The sequence below is a fragment of the Rhipicephalus microplus genome, chromosome 5 (genome assembly GCF_043290135.1).
Source record: "Rhipicephalus microplus isolate Deutch F79 chromosome 5, USDA_Rmic, whole genome shotgun sequence".
Lineage (NCBI taxonomy): Eukaryota > Metazoa > Arthropoda > Arachnida > Ixodida > Ixodidae > Rhipicephalus > Rhipicephalus microplus.
The window spans coordinates 163,052,534-163,077,013 of NC_134704.1; the positions used below are offsets into that span (position 1 = coordinate 163,052,534).

Genomic DNA, 24,480 nt, shown 5'->3' on the forward strand with positions numbered 1-24,480 from the left:
GAAGGACAAATAAGTAGATAAACAGATAGATGAAATTCATAAAAATAGAATTTGACCCGGACGTGATTCGAACACGCAACCTTCTGATCTGGAGTCTGACGCGCTACCGTTGCTCCTCAGAGTCCGCTTAGGGTAGCCGTTCGCACACACGCGGTAGCATGTTTTGCTCGGCCTTCTGTCGATGAAGCACAGGTAAAGAGACAAGTCATTGTAGACAGACAAATAGGTAGATAGACAGATAGATGGAAATAATAAAAAAATTAACACGGACGTGATTCAAACACGCGAACTTCTGATCTGAAGTCAGACGTGCTACTGTGTCGCCACCGAGTCCACTTGGCGCAGCCGTTCGCACACACGCGGTAGCATGTTTTGCTCGGCCTTCTGTCGATGAAGCACAGGTAAAGAGACAAGTCATTGTAGAATGACGAATAAGTAGATAGACAAATAAAAATAACAAAAAAGAGAATTTGACCCGCACATGGTTCGAACACGCAATCTTCTGATCTGGAGTATGACGCGCTAAAGTTGTGCCACCGAGTCCACTTAGAGTAGCCGTTCGCACACACGCGGTAGCATGTTTTGCTTGGCCTTCTGTCGATGAAGCACAGGTGAAGAGACAAGTCATTGTAGACAGACAAATAAGTAGATAGACAGATAGATGAAAATAATAAAGATGAGAACTTGACCCGGACGTGGTTCGAACACGCAACCTTCTGATATGGAGTCAGACGTGCTACCGTGTCGCCACCGAGTCCACTTAGTGTAGCCGTTTTCACACACGCGGTAGCATGTTTTGATCGACCTTGTGTCGATAAAGCACAGGTAAAGGGACAAGTCATTGTAGACAGACAAAAGAGTAGATAGACAGATAGATAAAAATAATAAAAAGAGAATTTGACCCAAACGTGATTCGCACACACAACCTTCTGATCTGGAGTCAGACGTGGTACCGTTGCGCCACCGAGTCCGCTTATAGGGTTGCCCTTCGCACACACGCGGTAGCATGTTTTGCTCGGCTTTCTGTCGATGAAGCACAGGTGAAGAGACCAGTCATTGTAGCCAGACAAATAAGTAGATAGACAGATAGATGAAATTAATAAAGAAGAGAACTTCACCCGGACGTGATTAGAACACGCAACCTTCTGATATGGAGTCAGACGCGCTACCGTTGCGCCACCGAGTCCGCTTAGGGTAGCCGTTCGCACACACGCGGTAGCATGTTTTGCTCGGCTTTCTGTCGATTAAGCACAGGTAAAGAGACTCGTCATTTTAGACAGACAAATAAGTAGATAGACAGATAGTTGAAAATAATAAAAAAGAGGATTTGACCCAGACGCGATTCGAACACGGAACCTTCAGATCTGGAGTCAGACGCGCTACCGTTGCGCCACCGAGTCTGCTTAGGGTAGCCGTTCGCACAAACGTGGTAGCAAGTTTTGCTCGGCCTTCTGTCGATAATTCTTAAGTAAAGGGACAAGTCTTTGTAGACAGACAAATAAGTAGATATCCAGATAGATAAAAATAATAAAAAGAGAATTTGACCCAAACGTGATTCAAACACACAACGTTCTGATCTGGAGTCAGACGTGGTACCGTTTCGCCACCAAGTCCGCTTATAGGGTTGCCCTTCGCACACACGCGGTAGCATGTTTTGCTCGGCCTTCTGTCGATGAAGCACAAATGAAGAGACAAGTCATCGTAGACAGACAAATAAGTAGATAGACAGATAGATGAAAATATAAAAAAGAGAATTTGACCCGGACATGATTCGAACACGCAACCTTCTGATCTGGAGTCAGACGCGCTACCATTGCGCCAACGAGTCCGTTCAGGGTCGCCGTTCGCACATACGCGGTAGCATGTTTTGCACGGCCGTCTGTCGACGAAGCAAAGATAAAAGGACAAGTCATTGTAGAAGGACAAATAAGTAGATAAACAGATAGATGAAATTCATAAAAAGAGAATTTGACCCGGACGTGATTCGAACACGCAACCTTCTAATCTGGAGTCTGACGCGCTACCGTTGCTCCTCAGAGTCCGCTTAGGGTAGCCGTTCGCACACACGCGGTAGCATGTTTTGCTCGGCCTTCTGTCGATGAAGCACAGGTAAAGAGACAAGTCATTGTAGACAGACAAATAGGTAGATAGACAGATAGATGGAAATAATAAAAAAATTAACACGGACGTGATTCAAACACGCGAACTTCTGATCTGAAGTCAGACGTGCTACTGTGTCGCCACCGAGTCCACTTGGCGCAGCCGTTCGCACACACGCGGTAGAAGGTTTTCTCGGCCTTCTGTCGATGAAGCACAGGTAAAGAGACAAGTCATTGTAGAATGACGAATAAGTAGATAGACAGATAAAAATAACAAAAAAGAGAATTTGACCCGCACATGGTTCGAACACGCAATCTTCTGATCTGGAGTATGACGCGCTAAAGTTTTGCCACCGAGTCCATTTAGTGTAGCCGTTCGCACACACGCGGTAGCATGTTTTGCTCGGCCTTCTGTCGATGAAGCACAGGTGAAGAGACAAGTCATTGTAGACAGACAAATAAGTAGATAGACAGATAGATGAAAATATTAAGAAGAGAACTTGACCCGGACGTGGTTCGAACACGCAACCTTCTGATATGGCGTCAGACGTGCTACCGTGTCGCCACCGAGTCCACTTAGTGTAGCCGTTTTCACACACGCGGTAGCATGTTTTGATCGGTCTTGTGTCGATGAAGCACAGGTAAAGGGACAAGTCATTGTAGACAGACAAAAGAGTAGATAGACAGATAGATAAAAATAATAAAAAGAGAATTTGACCCAAACGTGATTCGCACACACAACCTTCTGATCTGGAGTCAGACGTGGTACCGTTGCGCCACCAAGTCCGCTTATAGGGTTGCCCTTCGCACACACGCGGTAGCATGTTTTGCTCGGCTTTCTGTCGATGAAGCACAGGTGAAGAGACCAGTCATTGTAGACAGACAAATAAGTAGATAGACAGATAGATGAAATTAATAAAGAAGAGAACTTGACCCGGACGTGGTTCGAACACGCAACCTTCTGATATGGAGTCAGACGCGCTACTGTTGCGCCACCGAGTCCGCTTAGGGTAGCCGTTCGCACACACGCGGTAGCATGTTTTGCTCGGCTTTCTGTCGATTAAGCACAGGTAAAGAGACAAGTCATTGTAGACAGGCAAATAGGTAGATAGACAGATAGATGAAAATAATAAAAAAAGAAATTAACACGGACGTGATTCGAACACGCGAACTTCTGATCTGGAGTCAGACGTGCTACTGTGTCGCAACCGAGTCCGCTCAGGGTAGCCGTTCGCACAAACATGGTAGCATGTTTTGTTCGGCCTTCTGTCGATGAATCCCAAGTAAAGGGACAAGTCATTGTAGACAGACAAATAAGTAGATATCCAGATAGATAAAAATAATAAAAAGAGAATTTGACCCAAACGTGATTCGCACACACAACCTTCTGATCTGGAGTCAGACGTGGTACCGTTGCGCCACCAAGTCCGCTTATAGGGTTGCCCTTCGCACACACGCGGTAGCATGTTTTGCTCGGCTTTCTGTCGATGAAGCGCAGGTGAAGAGACCAGTCATTGTAGACAGACAAATAAGTAGATAGACAGATAGATGAAAATAATAAAGAAGAGAACTTGACCCGGACGTGGTTCGAACACGCAACCTTCTGATATGGAGTCAGACGTGCTACCGTGTCGCCACCGAGTCCGTTCAGGGTAGCCGTTCGCACATACGTGGTAGCATGTTTCGCACGGCCTTCTGTCGAAGAAGCAAAGGTAAAGGGACAAGTCATTGTAGAAGGACAAGTAAGTAGATAAACAGATAGATGAAAGTCATAAAAAGAGAATTTGACCCGGACGTGATTAGAACACGCAACCTTCTGATCTAGAGTCAGACGTGCTAAAGTTGCACCACCGAGTCCGCTTAAGGTAGCCGTTCGCACACACGCGGTAGCATGTTTTGCTCGGCCTTCTGTCGATGAAACACAGGTAAAGAGACAAGTCATTGTAGACAGACAAATAAGTAGATAGACAGATAGATGAAAATATTAGAAAAGAGTATTTGACCCGAACGTGATTCGAACACGCAACCTTCTGATCTGGAGTCAGACGCGCTACCGTTGCGCCACCGAGTCCGTTTGAGTAGCCATTCACACATACGCGGTAGCATGTGTTGCACGACCTTCAGTCGAGGAAGCACAGGTAAAGAGACAAGTCATTGTAGACAGACAAATAAGTAGATAGACAGATACATGAAAATAATAAAGAAGAGAACTTGACCCGGATGTGGTTCGAACACGCAACCTTCTGATATTGAGTCAGACGTGCTACCGTGTCGCCACCGAGTCCGTTCAGGGTCGCCCTCCGCACACACACGGTAGCATGTTTTGCTCGGCTTTCTGTCGATGAAGCACAGGTGAAGAGACAAGTCATTGTAGACAGACAAATAAGTAGATAGACAGATAGATGAAAATAATGAAAAAGAGAATATGACCCGCACATGGTTCGAACACGCAACCTTCTGATCTGGAGTATGACGCGCTAAAGTTGCGCCACCGAGTCCACTTAGAGTAGCCGTTCGCACACACGCGGTAGCATGTTTCGCACGGCCTTCTGTCGACGAAGCAAAGGTAAAGGGACAAGTCATTGTAGAAGGACAAATAAGTAGATAAACAGATAGATGAAAGTCATAAAAAGAGAATTTGACCCGGACGTGATTAGAACACGCAACCTTCTGATCTAGAGTCAGACGTGCTAAAGTTGCGCCACCGAGTCCGTTTGAGTAGCCATTCACACATACGCGGTAGCATTTTTGCACGACCTTCAGTCGAGGAAGCACAGGTAAAGAGACAAGTCATTGTAGACAGACAAATAAGTAGATAGACAGATACATGAAAATAATAAAGAAGAGAACTTGACCCGGACGTGGTTCGAACACGCAACCTTCTGATATGGAGTCAGACGTGCTACCGTGTCGCCACCGAGTCCACTTAGTGTAGCCGTTTTCACACACGCGGTAGCATGTTTTGATCGGCCTTGTGTCGATGAAGCACAGGTAAAGGGACAAGTCATTGTAGACAGACAAATAAGTAGATAGACAGATATATGAAAATATTAGAAAAGAGAATTTGACCCGGACGTTATTCGAACACGCAACCTTCTGATCTGGAGTCAGACGCGCTACCATTGCGCCAACGAGTCCGTTCAGGGTCGCCGTTCGCACATACGCGGTAGCATGTTTTGCCCGGCCGTCTGTCGACGAAGCAAAGGTAAAAGGACAAGTCATTGTAGAAGGACAAATAAGTAGATAAACAGATAGATGAAATTCATAAAAAGAGAATTTGACCCGGACGTGATTCGAACACGCAACCTTCTGATCTGGAGTCTGACGCGCTACCGTTGCTCCTCAGAGTCCGTTTAGGGTAGCCGTTCGCACACACGCGGTAGCATGTCTTGCTCGGCCTTCTGTCGATGAAGCACAGGTAAAGAGACAAGTCATTGTAGACAGACAAATAGGTAGATAGACAGATAGATGGAAATAATAAAAAAATTAACACGGACGTGATTCAAACACGCGAACTTCTGATCTGAAGTCAGACGTGCTACTGTGTCGCCACCGAGTCCACTTGGCGCAGCCGTTCGCACACACGCGGTAGCATGTTTTGCTCGGCCTTCTGTCGATGAAGCACAGGTAAAGAGACAAGTCATTGTAGAATGAAGAATAAGTAGATAGACAGATAAAAATAACAAAAAAGAGAATTTGACCCGCACATGGTTCGAACACGCAATCTTCCGATCTGGAGTATGACGCGCTAAAGTTGTGCCACCGAGTCCACTTAGAGTAGCCGTTCGCACACACGCGGTAGCATGTTTTGCTCGGTCTTCTGTCGATGAAGCACAGGTGAAGAGACAAGTCATTGTAGACAGACAAATAAGTAGATAGACAGATAGATGAAAATAATAAAGAAGAGAACTTGACCCGGACGTGGTTCGAACACGCAACCTTCTGATATGGAGTCAGACGTGCTACCGTGTCGCCACCGAGTCCACTTAGTGTAGCCGTTTTCACACACGCGGTAGCATGTTTTGATCGACCTTGTGTCGATAAAGCACAGGTAAAGGGACAAGTCATTGTAGACAGACAAAAGAGTAGATAGACAGATAGATAAAATTAATAAAAAGAGAATTTGACCCAAACGTGATTCGCACACACAACCTTCTGATCTGGAGTCAGACGTGGTACCGTTGCGCCACCAAGTCCGCTTATAGGGTTGCCCTTCGCACACACGCGGTAGCATGTTTTGCTCGGCTTTCTGTCGATGAAGCACAGGTGAAGAGACCAGTCATTGTAGACAGACAAATAAGTAGATAGACAGATAGATGAAATTAATAAAGAAGAGAACTTGACCCGGACGTGGTTCGAACACGCAACCTTCTGATATGGAGTCAGACGCGCTACCGTTGCGCCACCGAGTCCGCTTAGGGTAGCGGTTCACACACACGCGGTAGCATGTTTTGCTCGGCTTTCTGTCGATTAATCACAGGTAAAGAGACAGGTCATTGTAGACAGGCAAATAGGTAGATAGACAGATAGATGAAAATAATAAAAAAAGAAATTAACACGGACGTGATTCGAACACACGAACTTCTGATCTGGAGTCAGACGTGCTACTGTGTCGCAACCGAGTCCGCTTAGGGTAGCCGTTCGCACAAACATGGTAGCATGTTTTGTTCGGCCTTCTGTCGATGAATCCCAAGTAAAGGGACAAGTCATTGTAGACAGACAAATAAGTATATATCCAGATAGATAAAAATAATAAAAAGAGAATTTGACCCAAACGTGATTCGCACACACAACCTTCTGATCTGGAGTCAGACGTGGTACCGTTGCACCACCAATTCCGCTTATAGGGTTGCCCTTCGCACACACGCGGTAGCATGTTTTGCTCGGCTTTCTGTCGATGAAGCACAGGTGAAGAGACCAGTCATTGTAGACAGACAAATAAGTAGATAGACAGATAGATGAAAATAATAAAGAAGAGAACTTGACCCGGACGTGGTTCGAACACGCAACCTTCTGATATGGAGTCAGACGTGCTACCGTGTCGCCACCGAGTCCGTTCAGGGTCGCCGTTCGCACATACGTGGTAGCATGTTTCGCACGGCCTTCTGTCGATGAAGCAAAGGTAAAGGGACAAGTCATTGTAGAAGGACAAGTAAGTAGATAAACAGATAGATGAAAGTCATAAAAAGAGAATTTGACCCGGACGTGATTAGAACACGCAACCTTCTGATCTAGAGTCAGACGTGCTAAAGTTGCACCACCGAGTCCGCTTAAGGTAGCCGTTCGCACACACGCGGTAGCATGTTTTGCTCGGCATTCTGTCGATGAAACACAGGTAAAGAGACAAGTCATTGTAGACAGACAAATAAGTAGATAGACAGATAGATGAAAATATTAGAAAAGAGAATTTGACCCGAACGTGATTCGAACACGCCACCTTCTGATCTGGAGTCAGACGCGCTACCGTTGCGCCACCGCGTCCGTTTGAGTAACCATTCACACATACGCGGTAGCATGTTTTGCACGACCTTCAGTCGAGGAAGCACAGGTAAAGAGACAAGTCATTGTAGACAGACAAATAAGTAGATAGACAGATAGTGGAAAATAATAAAAGAAAGAATTTCACCCAGACGTGATTCGAACACGCAACCTTCTCATCTGGAGTCTGACGCGCTACCGTTGCGCCTCAGAGTCCGCTTAGGGTAGCCGTTCGCACACACGTGTTAGCATGTTTTGCTTGGCCTGCTGACGATGAAGCACAGGTAAAGAGACAAGTCATTGTAGACAGACAAAAGAGTAGATCGACAGATAAATGAAAATAATAAAAAGGAGAATTTGACTTGGACGTGATTCGAACACTTAACCTTCTGATCTGGAGTCAGACGTGCTACTCTGTCGCCACCGAGTCCACTTAGTCTAGCCGTTATCACACACGTGGTAGCATGTTTTGATCGGCCTTGTGTTGATGAAGCACAGGTAAAGGAACAAGTCATTGTAGACAGACAAATAAGTAGATAGACAGACAGATGAAAATATGAAAAAAGAGAATTTGACCCGGACGTGATTCGAGAACGCAACCTTCTGATCTGGAGTCAGACGCGCTATCATTGCGCCACCGAGTCCGTTCAGGGTCGCCGTTCGCACATACGCGGTAGCATGTTTTGCACTGCCTTCTGTCGATGAAGCACAGGTAAAGAGACAAGTCATTGTAGACAGACAAATAAGTAGATAGACCGATAGATGAAAATAATAAATAAGAGAATTTGACCCGAACGTGATTCGAACACGCAACCTTCTGATCTGGAGTCAGACGCGCTACCGTTGCGCCACCGAGACCGTTTGAGTAGCCGTTCACACACACGCGGTAGCATGTTTTGCACGGCCTTCAGTCGAGGAAGCACAGGTAAAACGACAAGTCATTGTAGACAGACAAATAAGTAGATAGACAGATAGTGGAAAATATTAAAAGAAAGAATTTCACCCATACGTGATTCGAACACGCAACCTTCTGATCTGGAGTCTGACGCGCTACCGTTGCGCCTCAGAGTCCGCTTAAGGTAGCCGTTCGCACACACGTGTTAGCATGTTTTGCTTGGCTTACTGTCGATGAAGAACAGGTAAGAAGACAAGTCATTGTAGAAAGACAAAAGAGTAGATAGACAGATAGATGAAAATATTAAAAAAGAGAATTTGACTTGGACGTTTTTCGAACACTTAACCTTCTGATCTGGAGTCAGACGCGCTACCGTTGCGCCACCGAGTCTGTTTAGGGTAGCCGTTCGCACACACGCGGTAGCATGTTTTGTTCGGCTTTCTGTCGATTAAGCACATGTAAAGAGACAAGTCATTGTAGACAGGCAAATAGGTAGATAGACAGATAGATGAAATTAATAAAAAAAGAAATTAACACGGACGTGATTCGAACACGCGAACTTCTGATCTGGAGTCAGACGTGCTACTGTGTCGCAACCGAGTCCGCTTAGGGTAGCCGTTCGCACAAACATGGTAGCATGTTTTGCTCGGCCTTCTGTCGATGAATCCAAAGTAAAGGGACAAGTCATTGTAGACAGACAAATAAGTAGATATCCAGATAGATAAAAATAATAAAAAGAGAATTTGACCCAAACGTGATTCAAACACACAACCTTCCGATCTGAAGTCAGACGTGGTACCGTTGCGCCACCAAGTCCGCTTATAGGGTTGCCCTTCGCACACACGCGGTAGCATGTTTTGCTCGGCTTTCTGTCGATGAAGCATAGGTGAAGAGACAAGTCATTGTAGGCAGACAAATAAGTAGATAGACAGATAGATGAAAATATTTGAAAAAAGAATTTGACCCGAACGTGATTCGAACACGCAACCTTCTGATCTGGAGTTAGACGCGCTACCGTTGCGCCACCGAGTCCGTTTGAGTAGCCATTCACACATACGCGGTAGCATGTTTTGCACGACCTTCAGTCGAGGAAGCACAGGTAAAGAGACAAGTCATTGTAGACAGACAAATAGGTAGATAGACAGATAGTGGAAAATATTAAAAAAAGAAATTAACACGGACGTGATTCGTACACGCGAGCTTCTGATCTGGACTCAGACGTGCTACTGTGTCGCCACCAAGTCCACTTAGCGCAGCCGTTCGCACACACGCGGTAGCATGTTTTGCTCGGCTTTCTGTCGATGAAGCACAGGTAAAGAGACAAGTCATTGTAGAATGACGAATAAGTAGATAGACAGATAAAAATAACAAAAAAGAGAATTTGACCCGCACATGGTTCGAACACGCAACCTTCTGATCTGGGGTATGACGCGCTAAAGTTCCGCCACCGAGTCCACTTAGGGTAGCCATTCGCACACACGCGGTAGCAGGTTTTGCTCGGCCTTCTGTCGATGAAGCACAGGCAAAGAAACAAGTCATTGTAGACAGACAAATAAGTAGATAGACAGATAGTTGAAAATAATAAGAAAGAGGATTTGACCCAGACGCGATTCGAACACGCAACCTTCAGATCTGGAGTCAGACGCGCTACCGTTGCGCCACCGAGTCCGCTTAGGGTAGCCGTTCGCACAAACGTGGTAGCATGTTTTGCTCGGCCTTCTGTCGATGAATCCTAAGTAAAGGGACAAGTCATTGTAGACAGACAAATAAGTAGATATCCAGATAGATAAATATAATAAAAAGAGAATATGACCCAAACGTGATTCAAACACACAACGTTCTGATCTGGAGTCAGACGAGGTACCGTTGCGCCACCGAGTCCACTTAGCGCAGCCGTTCACACACACGCGGTAGCATGTTTTTCTCGGCCTTCTATCGATGAAGCACAGGTGAAGAGACAAGTCATTGTAGACAGACAAATAAGTAGATAGACAGATAGATGAAAATAATGAAAAAGAGATTTTGACCCAGACGTGGTTCGAACACGCAACCTTCTGATCTGGAGTCGGACGCGCTACCGTTGCGCCACCGAGTCCGTTCAGGGTCGCCGTTCGCACATACGCGGTAGCATGTTTTGCACGGCCTTCTGTCGACGAAGCAAAGGTAAAGGGACAAGTCATTGTAGAAGGAAAAATAAGTAGATAAACAGCGAGATGAAATTCATAAAAAGAGAATTTGACCCGGACGTGATTAGAAAACGCAACCTTCTGATCTGGAGTCAGACGTGCTAAAGTTGCACCACCGAGTCCGCTTAAGGTAGCCGTTCGCACACACGCGGTAGCATGTTTTGCTCGGCCTTCTGTCGATGAAACACATGTAAAGAGACAAGTCATTGTAGACAGACAAATAAGTAGATAGACAGATAGATGAAAATATTAGAAAAGAGAATTTGACCCGAACGTGATTCGAACACGCAACCTTCTGATCTGGAGTTAGACGCGCTACCGTTGCGCCACCGAGTCCGTTTGAGTAGCCATTCACACATACGCGGTAGCATGTTTTGCACGACCTTCAGTCGAGGAAGCACAGGTAAAGAGACAAGTCATTGTAGACAGACAAATAAGTAGATAGACAGATAGATGAAAATAATAAAGAAGAGACATTGACCCGGACGTGGTTCGAACACGCAACCTTCTGATATGGAGTCAGACGTGCTACCGTGTCGCCACTGAGTCCGTTCAGGGTCGCCGTTCGCACATACGCGGTAGCATGTTTCGCACGGCCTTCTGTCGACGAAGCAAAGGTAAAGGGACAAGTCATTGTAGAAGGACAAATAAGTAGATAAACAGATAGATGAAAGTCATAAAAAGAGAATTTGACCCGGACGTGATTAGAACACGCAACCTTCTGATCTAGAGTCAGACGTTCTAAAGTTGCACCACCGAGTCCGCTTAAGGTAGCCGTTCGCACACACGCGGTAGCATGTTTTGCTCGGCCTTCTGTCGATGAAACACATGTAAAGAGACAAGTCATTGTAGACAGACAAATAAGTAGATAGACAGATAGATGAAAATATTAGAAAAGAGAATTTGACCCGAACGTGATTCGAACACGCACCCTTCTGATCTGGAGTTAGACGCGCTACCGTTGCGCCACCGAGTCCGTTTGAGTAGCCATTCACACATACGCGGTAGCATGTTTTGCACGACCTTCAGTCGAGGAAGCACAGGTAAAGAGACAAGTCATTGTAGACAGACAAATAGGTAGATAGACAGATAGTGGAAAATATTAAAAAAAGAAATTAACACGGACGTGATTCGAACACGCGAGCTTCTGATCTGGACTCAGACGTGCTACTGTGTCGCCACCAAGTCGTCCACTTAGCGCAGCCGTTCGCACACACGCGGTAGCATGTTTTGCTCGGCTTTCTGTCGATGAAGCACAGGTAAAGAGACAAGTCATTGTAGAATGACGAATAAGTAGATAGACAGATAAAAATAACAAAAAAGAGAATTTGACCCGCACATGGTTCGAACACGCAACCTTCTGATCTGGGGTATGACGCGCTAAAGTTCCGCCACCGAGTCCACTTAGGGTAGCCATTCGCACACACGCGGTAGCAGGTTTTGCTCGGCCTTCTGTCGATGAAGCACAGGCAAAGAGACAAGTCATTGTAGACAGACAAATAAGTAGATAGACAGATAGTTGAAAATAATAAGAAAGAGGATTTGACCCAGACGCGATTCGAACACGCAACCTTCGGATCTGGAGTCAGACGCGCTACCGTTGCGCCACCGAGTCCGCTTAGGGTAGCCGTTCGCACAAACGTGGTAGCATGTTTTGCTCGGCCTTCTGTCGATGAATCCTAAGTAAAGGGACAAGTCATTGTAGACAGACAAATAAGTAGATATCCAGATAGATAAAAATAATAAAAAGAGAATATGACCCAAACGTGATTCAAACACACAACGTTCTGATCTGGAGTCAGACGTGGTACCGTTGCGCCAATGAGTCCACTTAGCGCAGCCGTTCGCACACACGCGGTAGCATGTTTTGCTCGGCCTTCTATCGATGAAGCACAGGTGAAGAGACAAGTCATTGTAGACAGACAAATAAGTAGATAGACAGATAGATGAAAATAATGAAAAAGAGATTTTGACCCAGACGTGGTTCGAACACGCAACCTTCTGATCTGGAGTCGGACGCGCTACCGTTGCGCCACCGAGTCCGTTCAGGGTCGCCGTTCGCACATACGCGGTAGCATGTTTTGCACGGCCTTCTGTCGACGAAGCAAAGGTAAAGAGACAAGTCATTGTAGAAGGACAAATAAGTAGATAAACAGCGAGATGAAATTCATAAAAAGAGAATTTGACCCGGACGTGATTAGAAAACGCAACCTTCTGATCTGGAGTCAGACGTGCTAAAGTTGCACCACCGAGTCCGCTTAAGGTAGCTCTTCGCACACACGCGGTAGCATGTTTAGCTCGGCCTTCTGTCGATGAAACACAGGTAAAGAGACAAGTCATTGTAGACAGACCAATAAGTAGATAGACAGATAGATGAAAATATTAAAAGAGAGAATTTGACCCGAACATGATTCGAACACGCAACCTTCTGATCTGGAGTCTGACGCGCTACCGTTGCGCCTCAGAGTCCGCTTAGGGTAGCCGTTCGCACACACGTGTTAGCATGTTTTGCTCGGCCTTCTGTCGATGAAGCACAGGTAAAGAGACAAGTCATTGGTAACAGTAAAATAGGTAGATAGACAAATAGATGAAAATAATAAAAGAAGAAATTAACACGGGCGTGATTCGAACACGCGAACTTCTGATCTAGAGTCAGACGTGCTACTGTGTCGCCACCGAGTCCACTTAGCGCAGCCGTTCGCACACACGCGGTAGCATGTTTTGCTCGGCCTTCTTTCGATGAAGCACAGGTAAATAGACAGGTCCTTGTAGAATGACGAATAAGTAGATAGACAGATAAAAATAACAAAAAAGAGAATTTGACCCGAACATGATTCGAACACGCATCCTTCTGATCTGGAGTCTGACGCGCTACCGTTGCGCCTCAGAGTCCGCTTAGGGTAGCCGTTCGCACACACGTGTTAGCATGTTTTGCTCGGCCTTCTGTCGATGAAGCACAGGTAAAGAGACAAGTCATTGGTAACAGTAAAATAGGTAGATAGACAAATAGATGAAAATAATAAAAGAAGAAATTAACACGGGCGTGATTCGAACACGCGAACTTCTGATCTGGAGTCAGACGTGCTACCGTTGCGCCACCGAGTCCGTTTGAGTAGCCATTCACACACACGCGGTAGCATGTTTTGCACGGCCTTCAGTCGAAGAAGCACAGGTAAAACGACAAGTCATTGTAGACAGACAAATAAGTAGATAGACAGATAGTGGAAAATATTAAAAGAAAGAATTTCACCCATACCTGATTCGAACACGCAACCTTCTGATCTGGAGTCTGACGCGCTACCGTTGCGCCTCAGAGTCCGCTTAAGGTAGCCGTTCGCACACACGTGTTAGCATGTTTTGCTTGGCTTGCTGTCGATGAAGAAGAGGTAAGAAGACAAGTCATTGTAGACAGACAAAAGAGTAGATAGACAGATAGATGAAAATATTAAAAAAGAGAATTTGACTTGGACGTTTTTCGAACACTTAACCTTCTGATCTGGAGTCAGACGCGCTACCGTTGCGCCACCGAGTCTGTTTAGGGTAGCCGTTCGCACACATGCGGTAGCATGTTTTGCTCGGCTTTCTGTCGATTAAGCACATGTAAAGAGACAAGTCATTGTAGACAGGCAAATAGGTAGATAGACAGATAGTTGAAATTAATAAAAAAAGAAATTAACACGGACGTGATTCGAACACGCGAACTTCTGATCTGGAGTTAGACGCGCTACCGTTGCGCCACCGAGTCCGTTTGAGTAGCCATTCACACATACGCGGTAGCATGTTTTGCACGACCTTCAGTCGAGGAAGCACAGGTAAAGAGACAAGTCATTGTAGAATGACGAATAAATAGATAGACAGATAAAAATAACAAAAAAAAGAATTTGACCCGCACATGGTTCGAACACGCAACCTTCTGATCTGGGGTATGACGCGCTAAAGTTCCGCCACCGAGTCCACTTAGGGTAGCCATTCGCACACACGCGGTAGCAGGTTTTGCTCGGCCTTCTGTCGATGAAGCACAGGCAAAGAGACAAGTCATTGTAGACAGACAAATAAGTAGATAGACAGATAGTTGAAAATAATAAGAAAGAGGATTTGACCCAGACGCGATTCGAACACGCAACCTTCAGATCTGGAGTCAGACGCGCTACCGTTGCGCCACCGAGTTCGCTTAGGGTAGCCGTTCGCACAAACGTGGTAGCATGTTTTGCTCGGCCTTCTGTCGATGAATCCTAAGTAAAGGGACAAGTCATTGTAGACAGACAAATAAGTAGATATCCAGATAGATAAAAATAATAAAAAGAGAATATGACCCAAACGTGATTCAAACACACAACGTTCTGATCTGGAGTCAGACGTGGTACCGTTGCGCCACCGAGTCCACTTAGCGCAGCCATTCGCACACACGCGGTAGCATGTTTTGCTCGGCCTTCTATCGATGAAGCACAGGTGAAGAGACAAGTCATTGTAGACAGACAAATAAGTAGATAGACAGATAGATGAAAATAATGAAAAAGAGATTTTGACCCAGACGTGGTTCGAACACGCAACCTTCTGATCTGGAGTCGGACGCGCTACCGTTGCGCCACCGAGTCCGTTCAGGGTCGCCGTTCGCACATACGCGGTAGCATGTTATGCACGGCCTTCTGTCGACGAAGCAAAGGTAAAGGGACAAGTCATTGTAGAAGGACAAATAAGTAGATAAACAGCGAGATGAAATTCATAAAAAGAGAATTTGACCCGGACGTGATTAGAAAACGCAACCTTCTGATCTGGAGTCAGACGTGCTAAAGTTGCACCACCGAGTCCGCTTAAGGTAGCTCTTCGCACACACGCGGTAGCATGTTTAGCTCGGCCTTCTGTCGATGAAACACAGGTAAAGAGACAAGTCATTGTAGACAGACAAATAAGTAGATAGACAGATAGTGGAAAATATTAAAAGAAAGAATTTCACCCATACCTGATTCGAACACGCAACCTTCTGATCTGGAATCTGACGCGCTACCGTTGCGCCTCAGAGTCCGCTTAAGGTAGCCGTTCGCACACACGTGTTAGCATGTTTTGCTTGGCTTGCTGTCGATGAAGAAGAGGTAAGAAGACAAGTCATTGTAGACAGACAAAAGAGTAGATAGACAGATAGATGAAAATATTAAAAAAGAGAATTTGACTTGGACGTTTTTCGAACACTTAACCTTCTGATCTGGAGTCAGACGCGCTACCGTTGCGCCACCGAGTCTGTTTAGGGTAGCCGTTCGCACACACGCGGTAGCATGTTTTGCTCGGCTTTCTGTCGATTAAGCACATGTAAAGAGACAAGTCATTGTAGACAGGCAAATAGGTAGATAGACAGATAGTTGAAATTAATAAAAAAAGAAATTAACACGGACGTGATTCGAACACGCGAACTTCTGATCTGGAGTTAGACGCGCTACCGTTGCGCCACCGAGTCCGTTTGAGTAGCCATTCACACATACGCGGTAGCATGTTTTGCACGACCTTCAGTCGAGGAAGCACAGGTAAAGAGACAAGTCATTGTAGAATGACGAATAAATAGATAGACAGATAAAAATAACAAAAAAAAGAATTTGACCCGCACGTGGTTCGAACACGCAATCTTCTGATCTGGGGTATGACGCGCTAAAGTTCCGCCACCGAGTCCACTTAGGGTAGCCATTCGCACACACGCGGTAGCAGGTTTTGCTCGGCCTTCTGTCGATGAAGCACAGGCAAAGAGAAAATGAATTGTAGACAGACAAATAAGTAGATAGACAGATAGTTGAAAATAATAAGAAAGAGGATTTGACCCAGACGCGATTCGAACACGCAACCTTCAGATCTGGAGTCAGACGCGCTACCGTTGCGCCACCGAGTCCGCTTAGGGTAGCCGTTCGCACAAACGTGGTAGCATGTTTTGCTCGGCCTTCTGTCGATGAATCCTAAGTAAAGGGACAAGTCATTGTAGACAGACAAATAAGTAGATATCCAGATAGATAAAAATAATAAAAAGAGAATATGACCCAAACGTGATTCAAACACACAACGTTCTGATCTGGAGTCAGACGTGGTACCGTTGCGCCACCGAGTCCACTTAGCGCAGCCATTCGCACACACGCGGTAGCATGTTTTGCTCGGCCTTCTATCGATGAAGCACAGGTGAAGAGACAAGTCATTGTAGACAGACAAATAAGTAGATAGACAGATAGATGAAAATAATGAAAAAGAGATTTTGACCCAGACGTGGTTCGAACACGCAACCTTCTCATCTGGAGTCGGACGCGCTACCGTTGCGCCACCGAGTCCGTTCAGGGTCGCCGTTCGCACATACGCGGTAGCATGTTATGCACGGCCTTCTGTCGACGAAGCAAAGGTAAAGGGACAAGTCATTGTAGAAGGACAAATAAGTAGATAAACAGCGAGATGAAATTCATAAAAAGAGAATTTGACCCGGACGTGATTAGAAAACGCAACCTTCTGATCTGGAGTCAGACGTGCTAAAGTTGCACCACCGAGTCCGCTTAAGGTAGCTCTTCGCACACACGCGGTAGCATGTTTAGCTCGGCCTTCTGTCGATGAAACACAGGTAAAGAGACAAGTCATTGTAGACAGACCAATAAGTAGATAGACAGATAGATGAAAATATTAAAAAAAGAGAATTTGACCAGAACATGATTCGAACACGCAACCTTCTGATCTGGAGTCTGACGCGCGACCGTTGCGCCTCAGAGTCCGCTTAGGGTAGCCGTTCGCACACACGTGTTAGCATGTTTTGCTCGGCCTTCTGTCGATGAAGCACAGGTAAAGAGACAAGTCATTGGTAACAGTAAAATAGGTAGATAGACAAATAGATGAAAATAATAAAAGAAGAAATTAACACGGGCGTGATTCGAACACGCGAACTTCTGATCTGGAGTCAGACGTGCTACTGTGTCGCCACCGAGTCCACTTAGCGCAGCCGTTCGCACACACGCGGTAGCATGTTTTGCTCGGCCTTCTTTCGATGAAGCACAGGTAAATAGACAGGTCCTTGTAGAATGACGAATAAGAATATAGACAGATAAAAATAACAAAAAAGAGAATTTGACCCGCACATGGTTCGAACACGCAACCTTCTGATCTGGAGTATGACGCGCTAAAGTTACGCCACCGAGTCCACTTAGAGTAGCCGTTCGCACACACGCGGTAGCATGTTTTGCTCGGCCTTCTGTCGATGAAGCACAGGTAAAGAGACAAGTCATTGTAGACAGACAAATAAGTGGATAGACAGATAGTTGAAAATAATAAAAAAGAGGATTTGAACCAGACGCGATTCGAACACGCAACCTTCAGATTGGAGTCAGACGTGGTACCGTTGCGCCACCAAGTCCGCTTATAGGGTTGCCCTTCGCACACACGCGGTAGCATGTTTTGCTCGGCCTTCTGTCGATAAAGCACAGGTGACGAGACAAGTCATTGTAGACAAACAAATAAGTAGATAGACAGATAGATGAAAATAATAAAGAAGAGAACTTGACCCGGACGTGGTTCGAACACGCAACCTTCTGATATGGAGTCAGACGTGCTACCGTGTCGCCACTGAGTCCGTTCAGGGTCGCCGTTCGCACATACGCGGTAGCATGTTTCGCACGGCCTTCTGTCGACGAAGCAAAGGTAAAGGGACAAGTCATTGTAGAAGGACAAATAAGTAGATAAACAGATAGATGAAAGTCATAAAAAGAGAATTTGACCCGGACGTGATTAGAACACGCAACCTTCTGATCTACAGTCAGACGTGCTAAAGTTGCACCACCGAGTCCGCTTAAGGTAGCCGTTCACACACACGCGGTAGCATGTTTTGCTCGGCCTTCTGTCGATGAAACACATGTAAAGAGACAAGTCATTGCAGACAGACAAATAAGTAGATAGACGGATAGATGAAAATATTAGAAAAGAGAATTTGACCCGAACGTGATTCGAACACGCAACCTTCTGATCTGGAGTCAGACGCGCTACCGTTGCGCCACCGAGTCCGTTTGAGTAGCCATTCACACATACGCGTTAGCAAGTTTTGCACGACCTTCAGTCGAGGAAGCACAGGTAAAGAGACAAGTCATTGTAGACAGACAAAAGGGTAGATAGACAGATAGATGAAAATAATAAAGAAGAGACATTGACCCGGACGTGGTTCGAACACGCAACCTTCTGATATGGAGTCAGACGTGCTACCGTGTCGCCACTGAGTCCGTTCAGGGTCCCCGTTCGCACATACGCGGTAGCATGTTTCGCACGGCCTTCTGTCGACGAAGCAAAGGTAAAGGGACAAGTCATTGTAGAAGGACAAATAAGTAGATAAACAGATAGATGAAAATCATAAAAAGAGAATTTGACCCGGACGTGATTAGAACACGCAACCTTCTGATCTAGAGTCAGACGTGCTAAAGTTGCACCACCGAGTCCGCTTAAGGTAGCCGTTCGCACACACGCGGTAGCATGTTTTGCTCGGCCTTCTGTCGATGAAACACATGTAAAGAGACAAGTCATTGTTGACAGAAAAATAAGTAGATAGACAGATAGATGAAAATAATAAAGAAGAGAACTTGACCCGGACGTGGTTCGAACACGCAAACTTCTGAAATGGAGTCAGACGTGCTACCGTGTCGCCACCGAGTCCACTTAGTGAAGCCGTTTTCACACACGCGGTAGCATGTTTTGATCGGCCTTGTGTCGATGAAGCACAGGTAAAGGGACAAGTCATTGTAGACAGACAAATAAGTAGATAGACAGATATATGAAAATATTAGAAAAGAGAATTTGACCCGGACGTGATTCGAACACGCAACCTTCTGATCTGGAGTCTGACGCGCTACCGTTGCGCCCCAGAGTCCGCATAAGGTAGCCGTTCGCACACACGTATTAGCATGTTTTGCTTGGCTTGCTGTCGATGAAGCACAGGTAAAAAGACAAGTCATTGTAGACAGACAAAAGAGTAGATAGACAGATAGATGAAAATAATAAAAAAGAGAATTTGACTTGCACGTGATTCGAACACGCAACCTTCTGATATGGAGTCAGACGTGCTACCGTGTCGCCACCGAGTCCACTTAGTGTAGCCGTTTTCACACACGCGGTAGCATGTTTTGCTCGGCCTTCTGTCGATGAAGCACAGGTAAAGAGACAAGTCATTGTAGACAGACAAATAAGTGGATAGACAGATAGTTGAAAATGATAAAAAAGAGGATTTGAACCAGACGCGATTCGAACACGCAACCTTCAGATCTGGAGTCAGACGTGGTACCGTTGCGCCACCAAGTCCGCTTATAGGGTTGCCCTTCGCACATACGCGGTAGCATGTTTTGCTCGGCCTTCTGTCGATGAAGCACAGGTGAAGAGACAAGTCATTGTAGACAGACAAATAAGGAGATAGACAGATAGATGAAAATAATAAAGAAGAGAACTTGACCCGGACGTGGTTCGAACACGCAACCTTCTGATATGGAGTCAGACGTGCTACCGTGTCGCCACCGAGTCCACTTAGTGTAGCCGTTTTCACACACGCGGTAGCATGTTTTGATCGGCCTTGTGTCGATGAAGCACAGGTAAAGGGACAAGTCATTGTAGACAGACAAATAGGTAGATAGACAGATAGATGAAAATAATAAAAAAAGAAATTAACACGGACGTGATTCGAACACGCGAACTTCTGATCTGGAGTCAGACGTGCTACTGTGTCGCAACCGAGTCCGCTAAGGGTAGCCGTTCGCACAAACACGGTAGCATGTTTTGCTCGGCCTTCTGTCGATGAATCCCAAGTAAAGGGACAAGTCATTGTAGACAGACAAATAAGTAGATATCGAGATAGATAAAATAATAAAAAGAGAATTTGACCCAAACGTGATTCGAACACACAACCTTCTGATCTGGAGTCAGACGTGGTACCGTTGCGCCACCAAGTCCGCTTATAGGGTTGCGCTTCGCACACACGCGGTAGCATGTTTTGCTCGGCTTTCTGTCGATGAAGCACAGGTGAAGAGACAAGTCATTGTAGACAGACAAATAAGTAGATAGACAGATAGATGAAAATAATAAAGAAGAGAACTTGACCCGGGCGTGGTTCGAACACGCAACCTTCTGATATGGAGTCAGACTTGCTACCGTGTCGCCACCGAGTCCGTTCAGGGTCGCCGTTCGCACATACGCGTTAGCATGTTTCGCACGGCCTTCTGTTGACGAAGCAAAGGTAAAGGGACAAGTCATTGTAGAAGGACAAATAAGTAGATAAACAGATAGATGAAAGTCATAAAAAGAGAATTTGACCCGGACGTGATTAGAACACGCAACCTTCTGATCTAGAGTCAGACGTGCTAAAGTTGCACCACCGAGTCCGCTTAAGGTAGCCGTTCGCACACACGCGGTAGCATGTTTTGCTCGGCCTTCTGTCGATGAAACACAGGTAAAGAGTCAAGTCATTGTAGACAGACAAATAAGTAGATATCCAGATAGATAAAAATACTAAAAAGAGAATTTGACCCAAACGTGATTCAAACACACAACCTTCTGATCTGAAGTCAGACGTGGTACCGTTGCGCCACCAAGTCCGCTTATAGGGTTGCCCTTCGCACACACGCGGTAGCATGTTTTGCTCGGCTTTCTGTCGATGAAGCATAGGTGAAGAGACAAGTCATTGTAGGCAGACAAATAAGTAGATAGACAGATAGATGAAAATATTTGAAAAAAGAATTTGACCCGAACGTGATTCGAACACGCAACCTTCTGATCTGGAGTTAGACGCGCTACCGTTGCGCCACCGAGTCCGTTTGAGTAGCCATTCACAGATACGTGGTAGCATGTTTTGCACGACCTTCAGTCGAGGAAGCACAGGTAAAGAGACAAGTCATTGTAGACAGACAAATAGGTAGATAGACAGATAGTGGAAAATATTAAAAAAAGAAATTAACACGGACGTGATTCGTACACGCGAGCTTCTGATCTGGACTCAGACGTGCTACTGTGTCGCCACCAAGTCCACTTAGCGCAGCCGTTCGCACACACGCGGTAGCATGTTTTGCTCGGCTTTCTGTCGATGAAGCACAGGTAAAGAGACAAGTCATTGTAGAATGACGAATAAGTAGATAGACAGATAAAAATAACAAAAAAGAGAATTTGACCCGCACATGGTTCGAACACGCAACCTTCTGATCTGGGGTGTGACGCGCTAAAGTTCCGCCACCGAGTCCACTTAGGGTAGCCATTCGCACACACGCGGTAGCAGGTTTTGCTCGGCCTTCAGTCGAAGAAGCACAGGTAATCCGACAAGTCATTGTAGACAGACAAATAAGTAGATAGACAGATAGTGGAAAATATTAAAAGAAAGAATTTCACCCATACGTGATTCGAACACGCAAACTTCTGATCTGGAGTCTGACGCGCTACCGTTGCGCCTCAGAGTCCGCTTAAGGTAGCCGTTCGCACACACGTGTTAGCATGTTTTGCTTGGCTTGCTGTCGATGAAGAACAGGTAAGAAGACAAGTCATTGTAGACAGACAAAATAGTAGATAGACAGATAGATGAAAATATTAAAAAAGAGAATTTGACTTGGACGTTTTTCGAACACTTAACCTTCTGATCTGGAGTCAGACGCGCTACCGTTGCGCCACCGAGTCTGTTTAGGGTAGCCGTTCGCACACACGCGGTAGCATGTTTTGCTCGGCTTTCTGTCGATTAAGCACATGTAAAGAGACAAGTCATTGTAGACAGGCAAATAGGTAGATAGACAGATAGATGAAATTAATAAAAAAAGAAATTAACACGGACGTGATTCGAACACGCGAACTTCTGATCTGGAGTTAGACGCGCTACCGTTGCGCCACCGAGTCCGTTTGAGTAGCCATTCACACATACGCGGTAGCATGTTTTGCACGACCTTCAGTCGAGGAAGCACAGGTAAAGAGACAAGTCATTGTAGAATGACGAATAAATAGATAGACAGATAAAAATAACAAAAAAGAAGAATTTGACCCGCACATGGTTCGAACACGCAACCTTCTGATCTGGGGTATGACGCGCTAAAGTTCCACCACCGAGTCCACTTAGGGTAGCCATTCGCACACACGCGGTAGCAGGTTTTGCTCGGCCTTCTGTCGATGAAGCACAGGCAAAGAGACAAGTCATTGTAGACAGACAAATAAGTAGATAGACAGATAGTTGAAAATAATAAGAAAGAGGATTTGACCCAGACGCGATTCGAACACGCAACCTTCAGATCTGGAGTCAGACGCGCTACCGTTGCGCCACCGAGTCCGCTTAGGGTAGCCGTTCGCACAAACGTGGTAGCATGTTTTGCTCGGCCTTCTGTCGATGAATCCTAAGTAAAGGGACAAGTCATTGTAGACAGACAAATAAGTAGATATCCAGATAGATAAAAATAATAAAAAGAGAATATGACCCAAACGTGATTCAAACACACAACGTTCTGATCTGGAGTCAGACGTGGTACCGTTGCGCCACCGAGTCCACTTAGCGCAGCCATTCGCACACACGCGGTAGCATGTTTTGCTCGGCCTTCTATCGATGAAGCACAGGTGAAGAGACAAGTCATTGTAGACAGACAAATAAGTAGATAGACAGATAGATGAAAATAATGAAAAAGAGATTTTGACCCAGACGTGGTTCGAACACGCAACCTTCTGATCTGGAGTCGGACGCGCTACCGTTGCGCCACCGAGTCCGTTCAGGGTCGCCGTTCGCACATACGCGGTAGCATGTTATGCACGGCCTTCTGTCGACGAAGCAAAGGTAAAGGGACAAGTCATTGTAGAAGGACAAATGAGTAGATAAACAGCGAGATGAAATTCATAAAAAGAGAATTTGACCCGGACGTGATTAGAAAACGCAACCTTCTGATCTGGAGTCAGACGTGCTAAAGTTGCACCACCGAGTCCGCTTAAGGTAGCTCTTCGCACACACGCGGTAGCATGTTTAGCTCGGCCTTCTGTCGATGAAACACAGGTAAAGAGACAAGTCATTGTAGACAGACCAATAAGTAGATAGACAGATAGATGAAAATATTAAAAAAGAGAATTTGACCAGAACATGATTCGAACACGCAACCTTCTGATCTGGAGTCTGACGCGCGACCGTTGCGCCTCAGAGTCCGCTTAGGGTAGCCGTTCGCACACACGTGTTAGCATGTTTTGCTCGGCCTTCTGTCGATGAAGCACAGGTAAAGAGACAAGTCATTGGTAACAGTAAAATAGGTAGATAGACAAATAGATGAAAATAATAAAAGAAGAAATTAACACGGGCGTGATTCGAACACGCGAACTTCTGATCTGGAGTCAGACGTGCTACTGTGTCGCCACCGAGTCCACTTAGCGCAGCCGTTCGCACACACGCGGTAGCATGTTTTGCTCGGCCTTCTTTCGATGAAGCACAGGTAAATAGACAGGTCCTTGTAGAATGACGAATAAGTAGATAGACAGATAAAAATAACAAAAAAGAGAATTTGACCCGCACATGGTTCGAACACGCAACCTTCTGATCTGGAGTATGACGCGCTAAAGTTACGCCACCGAGTCCACTTAGAGTAGCCGTTCGCACACACGCGGTAGCATGTTTTGCTCGGCCTTCTGTCGATGAAGCACAGGTAAAGAGACAAGTCATTGTAGACAGACAAATAAGTGGATAGACAGATAGTTGAAAATAATAAAAAAGAGGATTTGAACCAGACGCGATTCGAACACGCAACCTTCAGATTGGAGTCAGACGTGGTACCGTTGCGCCAACAAGTCCGCTTATAGGGTTGCCCTTCGCACACACGCGGTAGCATGTTTTGCTCGGCCTTCTGTC

General features: G+C 45.7%; 27 non-coding genes across 27 annotated transcripts; all 27 read right to left on the bottom strand.

Annotated features, from left to right (window-relative positions):
• Positions 1-1,328: 1,328 nt before the first annotated feature.
• Positions 1,329-1,400, bottom strand: TRNAW-CCA (transfer RNA tryptophan (anticodon CCA)). The gene has a single exon. It is a non-coding gene; the product is annotated as a tRNA-Trp (tRNA).
• A 356-nt stretch (positions 1,401-1,756) lies between these two features.
• On the bottom strand, positions 1,757-1,828 carry TRNAW-CCA (transfer RNA tryptophan (anticodon CCA)). The gene has a single exon. It is a non-coding gene; the product is annotated as a tRNA-Trp (tRNA).
• Positions 1,829-3,029: 1,201 nt separating this feature from the next.
• On the bottom strand, positions 3,030-3,101 carry TRNAW-CCA (transfer RNA tryptophan (anticodon CCA)). The gene has a single exon. It is a non-coding gene; the product is annotated as a tRNA-Trp (tRNA).
• Positions 3,102-4,098: 997 nt separating this feature from the next.
• On the bottom strand, positions 4,099-4,170 carry TRNAW-CCA (transfer RNA tryptophan (anticodon CCA)). The gene has a single exon. It is a non-coding gene; the product is annotated as a tRNA-Trp (tRNA).
• A 994-nt stretch (positions 4,171-5,164) lies between these two features.
• On the bottom strand, positions 5,165-5,236 carry TRNAW-CCA (transfer RNA tryptophan (anticodon CCA)). The gene has a single exon. It is a non-coding gene; the product is annotated as a tRNA-Trp (tRNA).
• Positions 5,237-6,439: 1,203 nt separating this feature from the next.
• On the bottom strand, positions 6,440-6,511 carry TRNAW-CCA (transfer RNA tryptophan (anticodon CCA)). Its single transcript has one exon. It is a non-coding gene; the product is annotated as a tRNA-Trp (tRNA).
• Positions 6,512-7,508: 997 nt separating this feature from the next.
• On the bottom strand, positions 7,509-7,580 carry TRNAW-CCA (transfer RNA tryptophan (anticodon CCA)). The gene has a single exon. It is a non-coding gene; the product is annotated as a tRNA-Trp (tRNA).
• Positions 7,581-8,363: 783 nt separating this feature from the next.
• On the bottom strand, positions 8,364-8,435 carry TRNAW-CCA (transfer RNA tryptophan (anticodon CCA)). The gene has a single exon. It is a non-coding gene; the product is annotated as a tRNA-Trp (tRNA).
• A 997-nt stretch (positions 8,436-9,432) lies between these two features.
• Positions 9,433-9,504, bottom strand: TRNAW-CCA (transfer RNA tryptophan (anticodon CCA)). Its single transcript has one exon. It is a non-coding gene; the product is annotated as a tRNA-Trp (tRNA).
• Positions 9,505-10,068: 564 nt separating this feature from the next.
• On the bottom strand, positions 10,069-10,140 carry TRNAW-CCA (transfer RNA tryptophan (anticodon CCA)). The gene has a single exon. It is a non-coding gene; the product is annotated as a tRNA-Trp (tRNA).
• A 355-nt stretch (positions 10,141-10,495) lies between these two features.
• Positions 10,496-10,567, bottom strand: TRNAW-CCA (transfer RNA tryptophan (anticodon CCA)). The gene has a single exon. It is a non-coding gene; the product is annotated as a tRNA-Trp (tRNA).
• Positions 10,568-10,922: 355 nt separating this feature from the next.
• Positions 10,923-10,994, bottom strand: TRNAW-CCA (transfer RNA tryptophan (anticodon CCA)). The gene has a single exon. It is a non-coding gene; the product is annotated as a tRNA-Trp (tRNA).
• A 568-nt stretch (positions 10,995-11,562) lies between these two features.
• TRNAW-CCA (transfer RNA tryptophan (anticodon CCA)) lies at positions 11,563-11,634 on the bottom strand. Its single transcript has one exon. It is a non-coding gene; the product is annotated as a tRNA-Trp (tRNA).
• A 567-nt stretch (positions 11,635-12,201) lies between these two features.
• On the bottom strand, positions 12,202-12,273 carry TRNAW-CCA (transfer RNA tryptophan (anticodon CCA)). Its single transcript has one exon. It is a non-coding gene; the product is annotated as a tRNA-Trp (tRNA).
• A 355-nt stretch (positions 12,274-12,628) lies between these two features.
• On the bottom strand, positions 12,629-12,700 carry TRNAW-CCA (transfer RNA tryptophan (anticodon CCA)). Its single transcript has one exon. It is a non-coding gene; the product is annotated as a tRNA-Trp (tRNA).
• A 991-nt stretch (positions 12,701-13,691) lies between these two features.
• Positions 13,692-13,763, bottom strand: TRNAW-CCA (transfer RNA tryptophan (anticodon CCA)). Its single transcript has one exon. It is a non-coding gene; the product is annotated as a tRNA-Trp (tRNA).
• Positions 13,764-14,331: 568 nt separating this feature from the next.
• On the bottom strand, positions 14,332-14,403 carry TRNAW-CCA (transfer RNA tryptophan (anticodon CCA)). Its single transcript has one exon. It is a non-coding gene; the product is annotated as a tRNA-Trp (tRNA).
• Positions 14,404-14,754: 351 nt separating this feature from the next.
• Positions 14,755-14,826, bottom strand: TRNAW-CCA (transfer RNA tryptophan (anticodon CCA)). The gene has a single exon. It is a non-coding gene; the product is annotated as a tRNA-Trp (tRNA).
• A 355-nt stretch (positions 14,827-15,181) lies between these two features.
• On the bottom strand, positions 15,182-15,253 carry TRNAW-CCA (transfer RNA tryptophan (anticodon CCA)). Its single transcript has one exon. It is a non-coding gene; the product is annotated as a tRNA-Trp (tRNA).
• Positions 15,254-16,035: 782 nt separating this feature from the next.
• Positions 16,036-16,107, bottom strand: TRNAW-CCA (transfer RNA tryptophan (anticodon CCA)). The gene has a single exon. It is a non-coding gene; the product is annotated as a tRNA-Trp (tRNA).
• A 351-nt stretch (positions 16,108-16,458) lies between these two features.
• TRNAW-CCA (transfer RNA tryptophan (anticodon CCA)) lies at positions 16,459-16,530 on the bottom strand. The gene has a single exon. It is a non-coding gene; the product is annotated as a tRNA-Trp (tRNA).
• A 355-nt stretch (positions 16,531-16,885) lies between these two features.
• On the bottom strand, positions 16,886-16,957 carry TRNAW-CCA (transfer RNA tryptophan (anticodon CCA)). The gene has a single exon. It is a non-coding gene; the product is annotated as a tRNA-Trp (tRNA).
• A 1,635-nt stretch (positions 16,958-18,592) lies between these two features.
• TRNAW-CCA (transfer RNA tryptophan (anticodon CCA)) lies at positions 18,593-18,664 on the bottom strand. The gene has a single exon. It is a non-coding gene; the product is annotated as a tRNA-Trp (tRNA).
• A 2,709-nt stretch (positions 18,665-21,373) lies between these two features.
• TRNAW-CCA (transfer RNA tryptophan (anticodon CCA)) lies at positions 21,374-21,445 on the bottom strand. The gene has a single exon. It is a non-coding gene; the product is annotated as a tRNA-Trp (tRNA).
• A 991-nt stretch (positions 21,446-22,436) lies between these two features.
• TRNAW-CCA (transfer RNA tryptophan (anticodon CCA)) lies at positions 22,437-22,508 on the bottom strand. Its single transcript has one exon. It is a non-coding gene; the product is annotated as a tRNA-Trp (tRNA).
• A 352-nt stretch (positions 22,509-22,860) lies between these two features.
• Positions 22,861-22,932, bottom strand: TRNAW-CCA (transfer RNA tryptophan (anticodon CCA)). Its single transcript has one exon. It is a non-coding gene; the product is annotated as a tRNA-Trp (tRNA).
• A 355-nt stretch (positions 22,933-23,287) lies between these two features.
• On the bottom strand, positions 23,288-23,359 carry TRNAW-CCA (transfer RNA tryptophan (anticodon CCA)). The gene has a single exon. It is a non-coding gene; the product is annotated as a tRNA-Trp (tRNA).
• Positions 23,360-24,480: the final 1,121 nt, after the last annotated feature.